Here is a 7,463-nt window from a genome sequence, read left to right as displayed (position 1 = left end):
GTAAGGCACTCTGGTGTGTTCAGCCAGAAACTTTATTTCCTTTCTGTCCGGGGCTTTTTCTCTGGAATAAGCCAATTTGCTTTGTATTTAAGTGGGACACCACGTTGGAGAGAGGAAAGAGTTGTTGGACTCTTACCCACAGGCTTGTGAAGCAGTTTGTTTCTTTGGATGCACACATTTGTGTGTGTCATTTGTGTTTAAACAACGGCCCTAATGAAACCTATCTACAAAACAGAACCAGACTCACAGACACAGGGAACAGGCTTGTGGTTGCCAAGGGGGAGGGCGATGGAAGAGGGATAGACTGGGAGTTTGGGATTAGCAGGTGCAAACTAGTATATGGAGAATGGATAAAGAACCGAAGTTCTACTGTATTACACAGGGTTGTTTTGTTGCTGTTCAGTAGCTAAGTTGTGTCCAACTCTTTGTGATCCCACGGACTGTAGCCGATCAGGCTCCTCTGTTCTCCAGGTAAGACTGTAGCCGATCAGGCTCCTCTGTTCTCCAGGTAAGAATACTGGAGCAGGTTGCCATTACCTTCTCCAGTGGATCTTTCTGGATCAGGGATTGAACCCGAATTTCCTGCACTGGCAGGCGGATTCTTCACTGCTGAGTCACCAGGAAAATCTTGTAACATAGGGAACTATATTCAATATTCTGTGATAAACTATAATGGAAAAGAAAATTAAGAGTGTGTATATATATAATATATACATAACTGAATTGCTTTGCTGTATATAAGAAATTAACACAACATAGTAAATCAACTATACTTCAATAAAAAAAAAAGAATTTTGAAAGGAAAAAAAAATGGGAAGGTTTCAACTATCTCTAAAGAAAGTCCTCTGAGACACATTTCGGATAAAAGATCTGCCTACAGCTATGAACCCCTGGGTGAGAGGAAACTGATATTTTATTATAATGATGTGTGGCCACAGTACCTGTTAGGATCTCCAGGAGGGGTTGAGGCAGGGTTATCCTGGGTCCCTGTGCACGATGTACTGCTGCCCTTGCTGTGTTAACCACGTCATTTATGGTCTCCTGTGACACTGGTATAAGTAAAACCTCAAGACCACAACTTTAAGTTTATTTAAGATTCTGATACTTTTTCATTTTTTTTTTTGTTTGTTTCATTTTGTTTGGTACTGTTTATACATTAACAGCCGAGTCAGTTTTGCGATACTTAAAACTTCTACTGATGTCAAAGGGAGAAAGGTGCCAGGGGGAAAAAAAACCTGTCTATTCCCGACTTAGAGTGGGACATTCTGAGGAAGAACAGAAAGGTCCCACTTGGTTCCTAAGATGACCAAAAGCTACAAATAGAAGTGCTCTTTCTAGAAATATTAGTAAAAATGGTTTAGCCATTTGGACAGGTGACCCTGACTTGTCCCATCTGCCGGAAACCCAATGTGAATCCAACCTCTTTTGTAACTTACGGGTTTTACATTGTTGTACCTGATTCATGTTTAAAATTTTGGAATGGGAACTAGGAGGTATCTGTGTCAGTGTGTTTGTACATGCGTTATAGATGTGTGACACTGCCAGAATTAATTTGTAAAACAGTTCTATGTAACTGGCTTAAAGGAAATTAAGTGCTTATATAAATACTGAAATTAAAAAAATCCGTCCAGAATGAGTTTCAGGTTCACAAGATCTAGGAAATATTTAGTATTGAATTAATATCTCATATTAGACTTAGCTTAAGCTTGTTGGTTGAGACAGATGTCTTTAGTCATCAGATATAACACTTTTATTATACCTACTTTTAAAATAAAATATGACCTTAGTTGTGTTACATAGTTTGTCAGCAAGGAAAAAAAACATGGACAGTGCTTTTAAGTCAATGAAATAGAGGTAAATAAGTAAACAGTTGTGGGTAAACTCTATGGAAATATTGTTTTGGGAATGCCTATCTACAACAGTCTCTCCAGACTTTTGTACTTGAAACTAAGTTCTAAGATAGGACTGAATTAAGAAAACAAATCTTACAGGTAAAGTGATACAAAACCTGAATTTGGTTCTCTAAAAAGACAAAAGTTTTCTTAAAATATTGAACTGCTTTCAGTAATTGTGAATTTCTTGAAGTGATTTGAATTTGCCATTGATCTTTTATCACTGTTTAAAATTTTTAAGTTTTTTTTGATATTTTTGACAAACTTCCCAAAGATCAAGTTCTTAGTGAGGTTTATTTGACATCTGGTTAACTTTGGGCTTTTCCACAAGGTCTCTGGACCATCTCAAATTACATCTCTCTCCATCTCAGACAGAGGAATACTAAAGTAACTGGGCTTATCTGGTGTGTTGAACTGCATAGGAGGCATTATTAAAATGAGTGGTGAGAAAACTTAGATTGCATCATATGGGTGAAAGTTAATATACGTATTCTAGAAGTCATGTGGAACTCCCCAAATCCTGGTATCCTGATACATAATATCAGTCATAATTTTAGTAATTATCTTAATTTGTCATAGCAGTAATCAAGCTTCTGTTCAACAGCACTGTAATCCCAGTTGGTTGATGCCAAAGCAAAAAGGCACCCTTTTAACAGTGAGATGAGTAGTTGCTATCTGTGGTGTTACAATGGCTTTTGAATGATTCTGCAGCTATTTTTGTGAAGAAGCAGGGAAGAAAGAAATCCTTCATGCGATACATTTGTACTATGATCAGGGAAAATAAGACAAGGGAAGGAGAGTGAGGACATGTTGCTTCAAACCTTAACTCTGCTGGCTGAGCTAGCTGTCCCAGCCGTTGTGATGGTTACACCAACGTGTCCACCCCTTCTATTAATACTGCCTTCTGTTCCTATCCAGCCTTGGTTCCTGGCACTGGGATTTAGGGATCAATTAGAAAATCCTGTGTTAGTTTCTGGGGCACAGGAAATGTGTCTGGTATCATTATCTAAGACGTGACAGGGCATCCAGTTGGAGCCAGGAGCCACTTCTGAAACAGGGCAATTTTCTTTAAGCCATTATCTTGTAGGGTCCTAAATGCAAACACCCAACCAGCAGTGCTTCTCAGACTTGCTTAATTGGAAGGATCACAATCCTCCTTATAGGGAGGATTCCATACACTGAAGCCCACTTGGCAGGAGTGACAGCTGAACCAACTGGGAGCCCAGTGAGGGACGAAGGCCCCTGCTAGAGCACTACTAACAGTGCCTCCTGGCAGGGCTTTGAAAGAGGAAACCAAAGCAAAAGTTTTGAACAAAATTTAAAAAATTCAACAGAACAAATGAAGACCTCTCTGAATTTCTGGAAAGGGTTTATCAGGCCTACGGACATCATAATAATGCAGATCCTGAGGCCCTTGACAATAGTAGAATGGTAAATTTGACCTTCTGTGGCAAAGTGCCTCAGATACCAGAAAAAAGGACAAAAACTAGATGCTGTATTTGGAATGAACCCTTCTCAACTGGAAGATGTTGCTTTTTTTTTTTTTTTTTTTGAGATTTCTCCAGTTTTTCCTAATGTCCTTTTTCTTTTTTTTTCTAATTTTATTTTATTTTTAAACTTTACATAATTGTATTAGTTTTGCCAAATATCAAAATGAATCCGCCACAGGTATACATGTGTTCCCTTTTAAAGTGTTCTATAGGGAACAACAATAGGAGAAGATACAAAATGAAAACACCACTTCTTTGGCAGTGGCACTGGATTCCCGGAAGGCAGTAACTTGCCATTGGGGAGAGAATAATGTGCTTACTGTAAGGTAGAGAAACATGGAAAAACAGCCCTAGGCTAAAACAGAAGAACAATAAAAGACAAGTCTCTTGTAAAGAGAGAATACCGATGAAGAGGCCCAGGGGCTCTTCAGATGCTTAGTTCCATACAGGAGCCCCAGGTAAAACCAACACTGGGGAATGAGGGGTTAATTTTCTGATAGACCTCACCCTGAAGTTTTTCACTGGAATAGCCTGATATAAGATCCCACCAGAACACGCTTTAAGTCTACAGATGGCGTGCATGAAAACCCCAGACAAGGAGACAGAGTTCTTTCCTTCAAGGTCTTAAAAACAAGCCAAAGACTGCTGTCAAACCTCCCCAGGTAAGGACCGAACACAGGAAGCTGCCCCACCGAGGACTGAAACAGACTACTCGAATGCCCTGAAGAGTAATGAATTTCAGGTAACTTGCTAATGTTTCTGTGGACACTTTATCAAGATAGTGCTCAGTGCGCAGTCACTAAGCCATGTCTGACTCTTTTGCCACCCAAGGACGGAAGCCCACAGGCTCCTCTGTCCATGGAATTTTCTAAGTAAGAATACTGGAGTGGGTTTCCATTTCCTGCTCCAGGGGATCTTGAGCCAGGGATTGAATCTCTTGTGACTCCTGCACTGGCAGGTGGATTCTTTACCAACACCCTACCTGGGAAGCCCTTTTTCAGGATGGGTGGAAGCATATCCAAACTGGACAGGAAATCTCTGAAGTGGTTAAAGTCCTTCTTAGGGAAATTATCCCCTAATTTGGATTAAGATGTTAAAACTACACTGATCTGGAGACCACAATCAACAGGAAAAACCAAGAAAATGAATCTTACATTAAAAAAAAAAGTCACTAAAATGTTATCAACAGACTAGTTTGGGATAAGGCATTGCCAGCTGTCCTGCTACAAATCAGTGGTTCCCAGAAGCAGGCTTAATTAAGCCCCTTCACAACACTGACGGCCACTCCAGGTGTCTGCCCAGGCAGTAGCATCTGTAAGTGCTAGAAGACCTAACAGTTGCCAATTACATTAAAACTTTGGGCACTATGCTGTTCATGAGTTTGTCTCTAACAGCTCTGCCTATCCACCTGAAGTAGATGGTATTAATAATTCTACTGTGGCTGGAGAAGGGGCAACCAATCGGTTTCATTTTGAACAAACAGCACAGGAATTCAGTATATGAGTTGGGAACTGGAACCAAAACCCCAAGTTCAATTATGACTCAGACAACACACTAAGAGGTTTCACTGGGTTCAAATAGCTGTAGCTAAAAAAGGACTGACTGAAAATTCTAAGGAAGACTTCATCAACAGTTCAGCAGGAAATAGCCAGAGTGATCTTGGTTCCTTTTGCCACAAGATTGTGAAGTGGGCATTGATAGTGGGGGATTATAATAGGAAAGAACCTTTTGTAGTCGTAATTACAAGTTAATCACTAAAGGGATGTTGCCGGTAAGTTATATATAATGGCCCATCTCTGGGAACCCTGCCTTCCAGGTAATGAGCATTAAGCTAAGATACCTTTGTTTAGCTCACAGGAAACATCCTGACCAGGCCCACCTGTGAATGTCAGCAGGGAGAAGAAATTAACACATCCCCTCTGGAGGCTGATGGGAACCAGAAAGTGTCTGACTTTACTCCCTCTCCTTTTGGTATAAGAGAAGCCTGAATTCTGATTCTGGCAAGGTGGTTTTTTGGGCCTAAGTCTACTATCTTCTCAGTCTGGTAGCTTTCTGAATAAAGTAGCTATTTCTTGCCCCAACAACTCATCTCTCAATTTATTGGCCTGTACTGTGGCAAGAGTATGAATTTGGACTCTAAGAAACCAGAAACTGAAAAATGGTAAAATATTGTAAAATTTCATTCATATGAAGTTTAACAATAGAAAAAGTTAATCTAAGATGACAGAAGTGATTAACTCTGGAACCGGCATAGAAATTAGGAAGGGAACCCTAAGGGGTGCTGGACATGTTCTATATTTTAATCAGGGTGGTGATGAGAAGGGTGTTTTTATGCAATAAGCTGTTGAGCTATATTTTTTAAATTAGTGTCTTACCTCATTTGGGCTCTATCATAAAACACCACAGACCAAGTGGTCTATGACACCAAAACTATACTGCCCATAGTTCTGGAAGTGGGAAGTTGAAGATCAGGCTGCCAGCACAGTTGGTTTGTATGGCTTTTTTTCCAGTTTACAGACTCCTGGCTTCTCATTGTCCCTTCAACAAGGGGAAAGAGGCAAGGGAGCTCTGTGGTATCTTTTTTAAGAGTATTAATTTCATTCACCAGAGTTCCATCCTCATGACCTACCTACCTCCAAAAGGCCTTACCCCTTAATACCATCACATTGGGCATTAGAACTCCTATTTAACTTCTGGGGGTACAAACATTCAGATGATAGCAATTAGTGTATTTTGTAGTATATAGGTTTTTAAATAACAAAACCCCCCAGAAAATAAAACTTTGGAATGGATGAATGACCAATGTGTCAAACCTACAACAGAAAAATAAACAATAAAATTTGACAAAATCGTCAAAAACAACCTTTTAAGTAAGGCACTGAAAATGGACCAAAGGCATAGAACAAATTGAGAGGTTTTATTCAAGAAAAGCTGCTGAATCCTATTAAGAATAGTAAGAGTCTGTAGATTTTAGCTTGGCACTAAAATCTTGGGCACTCCCATGCCTATTCCCTCCCCAGCTCCACAGAGCAAAGTGCTGTTGAGGTGAGCAAGCTGTGAGGATCAAAGCTCTGCTTATTCAGGACCGATTTTATTTGGAGCAGAACATGGAAAACTCCATGCCTAGGGGTGTTAAAAACAAAAGTGATCCCGATGGCAAACAAACAGGGAAGGACAACACTGCAGCTAGCCTGAAATCCCACGACTGATGAAAGTGAGCAACAAACTGGCAGGCCAGCCGGAAAATTAATAGGGAGATCCAGGGGATCAAAGTGGGCCTTGACATATCTTACTCATCTCTTAATGGTAGGGAAGGCCGTTCAGACTCACAAAGCTGTGCACACCCTCAGGAGAGACTGGATAAAGCCCTAGCAAGATACTTCTTCCTGTTGAGCATGAGACCTTACAAACACACAAAGCAAAATTTATGACAGTCCTGTAAACTGGTTGGGCTGATTCATTCTCCAAGTCACACACAGAATCTTCAGAAAAAGCTGGGAGCCAAAAGTTAGTGCCTCAAAGTGCTCAAACGACCTCAGATCAGTGTTTGGTTAAACACTAAGCTATTTTTGACCCAGGGGAGATTCCTAGGAAGCTAGACTTAAATACATAAGCTGGAGGGGTTGTGGCTGGGGGGGTGGGGCAGGGGAGGGGGGCAGTGGTGTAGGAAGACAAAGTAGCCACACATTATAGAAGAAATATGCTCCACGGCATTAGTTTAGGAAACTAAACATATTTTTTAAAAACCAGAACCACCACCTTAGAGGTGTGAAAGATATGGATCTGAATAGAGTTGCTATGATGTATTCCCTAAAGTGTGTAATTTTTCAAAAAATTATGAAGCATGCAAAAAAATTAAAATTGGCCCATAAACAAGAAAAAAAACAGTTAAAAGAAATGATCACTATGGGGGCACAGATGTTGGACTTAGCAGATAAGGGCTTCAAAGCACCTATTATAAACATGCTCAAAAAACTTATAAAGTATGACATCATGATTCACTAAATATGGAGTATCAATAGAGAGACAGGAATCACAAAAAAGAACAAAAGCTCATTAAAATGAAAGAAAATGTCAACAG

At 40.1% G+C, this 7,463-nt stretch overlaps 1 protein-coding gene and 1 long non-coding RNA gene across 18 annotated transcripts in view; one reads left to right on the top strand and one right to left on the bottom strand.

Moving 5' to 3' along the window:
* The window catches only part of LOC147345028 (uncharacterized), a 62,211-nt gene extending 56,759 nt beyond the window's left edge, over positions 1-5,452 (top strand). The window contains exons 2-4 of one of the 3 annotated variants that reach the window (XR_015154492.1): positions 383-471; positions 4,045-4,124; positions 5,233-5,452. This is a non-coding gene — a long non-coding RNA (uncharacterized LOC147345028). Of the gene's footprint in view, positions 1-382; positions 509-4,044; positions 4,125-5,232 lie in introns of those variants that run through there. The other 2 variants (XR_015154494.1, XR_015154493.1) reach the window with 2 other exon arrangements.
* The window catches only part of AUTS2 (activator of transcription and developmental regulator AUTS2), a 1,218,095-nt gene that overhangs the window by 579,622 nt on the left and 631,010 nt on the right, over positions 1-7,463 (bottom strand). The window lies entirely within an intron of this gene.

Source organism: Bos grunniens, chromosome 25 (assembly GCF_055505025.1).
Source record: "Bos grunniens cultivar Pamir isolate PY7600 chromosome 25, Bosgru_T2T1.0, whole genome shotgun sequence".
Classification (NCBI taxonomy): domain Eukaryota; kingdom Metazoa; phylum Chordata; class Mammalia; order Artiodactyla; family Bovidae; genus Bos; species Bos grunniens.
The sequence above is the reverse complement of the archived record's forward strand: the minus strand, read 5'-3'. Positions and strand labels throughout refer to the sequence as shown.